Source organism: Galeopterus variegatus, unplaced genomic scaffold (assembly GCF_000696425.1).
Source record: "Galeopterus variegatus unplaced genomic scaffold, G_variegatus-3.0.2 Scaffold10989, whole genome shotgun sequence".
NCBI classification, from domain to species: domain Eukaryota; kingdom Metazoa; phylum Chordata; class Mammalia; order Dermoptera; family Cynocephalidae; genus Galeopterus; species Galeopterus variegatus.
In genome coordinates this window covers 6,251-8,070 of record NW_007737100.1, presented here as the reverse complement: position 1 = coordinate 8,070, position 1,820 = coordinate 6,251, and positions in this window count along the sequence as shown.

The following is a 1,820-nucleotide window of genomic DNA, read 5'->3' as shown; positions in this document are numbered from 1 at the left end:
GTTCGGATCCCATGTGGAGACCGGTTCCCGCTCACTGGCTGAGCGCGGTGCGGGCGCAGCGAGGATTGCGATCCCGTTGCCGGTCCCCGGTACGGGCGCAACACTGAGGGTTGCGATCCCATTACCAGTCAGTAAAAAAGACAAAAAGGAAAAAAAAAAAATGTTGACTTACTCCCTAATCTTTCTAGGGTATACCACTAATCAAAAGCACTGCTCAACCATATAGTTTCTAAACAACACTTTAGTGCTTTTTAATAAGTTTGAATAGACAGCCAAATAACACTATATGTTTATTGAAAGTTTCCATGTGAAAGATGAAGACCAAAACAAAACAAACAATAAAATATTATTCAGTAGAAAACAGATCAAATTTAGAGAGAAGAAATCTTTGAGGGCCGGCCCGGTGGCGCACTGGAGAATGCGCCGCTTGGGAGCACGGCGGCGCTCCCACCGAGGGTTCGGATCCCATGTGGAGACCAGTTCCCGCTCACTGGCTGAGCGCGGTGCGGGCGCAACACCGAGGGTTGCGATCCTGTTACCGGTCAGTAAAAAAGACAAAAAGGAAAAAAAAAAATCTTTGAAAGAAAACTATAATTAAACTCCTCAAAGATAAGATAAAATATTGCATCTATAAAACAGGCATAGGACTTATGAAAAAAGAATAACCTGAGAACAAGAAAGAATTCCTGAAAATAAAAAAAAATGGTAACAATTTCCACCAAAGATTTAAAAGGCAAGAGTGAGGAAATGTGAAAACTAGAAAAAAATAAAACAAAATAAATGAGCAATAGAGAAAGAAAGAAAGAAAGAAAGAGAAGGAACAAAAGAAAGAAAAGTGAAGAGAAAAAAACAAAATGAGAATAGTAATCCTAGAGACCTAACATAAAGGGAAAAATATTAAATAATACAATAATATATTTCAGAACTGAAAGGCCTAAGATTAGAACTGGAAAAAGCCCATTAAAAATCCAAAAAATTAGTAAAAAATAATCACACCAAGGCATTGTCATGAAATTTTAAAACAATGAAAATAATCTTAATGTTTCCTGAGCAAATAAGGAAGAAAGAAACAGTAATAAAATGACCTCAGTCTTCTCCATCATCAACACTGGATGCCAAAAGACAGTGGAGCAAAATTTATGAATTTAAAATCAAGAAATAAAATTATTTTCAACCTAAGATTGCATATTACACCAAACCATCATGCAAAGGTAATAATAAAATGAAGAAATTCCAGAAATGTATGGTCTCAAAAAATGTATTTCCATATATACTCTCTAATGTACCCATTTAGTAATTCATTCATTTAAAATATTTAATGAGCTATGTGTCTGTTTTTACACCAGCGCCATGCTGTTTTTATTACCATAGCTTTATAATATATTTAGAAATAAAGTAGTATGATACCTCCCCCTTTGTTCTTTTTGCTCAAGATAGCTTTAGCTATTGTAATCTTTTGTGGTTCTGTATGAATTTTAGGTTAGTTTTTTTTTTTTTTCATTTCTGTGGAAAATTACATTGGGATTTTGATAAGAATTGCACTAAATCTGTAGACAGATTTGGGTAATATGGACATTTTAACTATTTTAATTCTTCTGATCCCATGAATATGAACTATATTTCCATTTATTTGAGTCCTTTTTAATTTCTTTCATCAATGTTTTATAGTTTCCAAAATACAGATTGTTCAACTCCTTAGTTAAGTTCACCCCTATTTTTTTAAGCTATTATACACCATAATTAAGTGAGATTCATCCCAGGAATGTAAGAATGATTCAACATATGTAAGTCAATAAATGTGATTGATACACCACATCAAC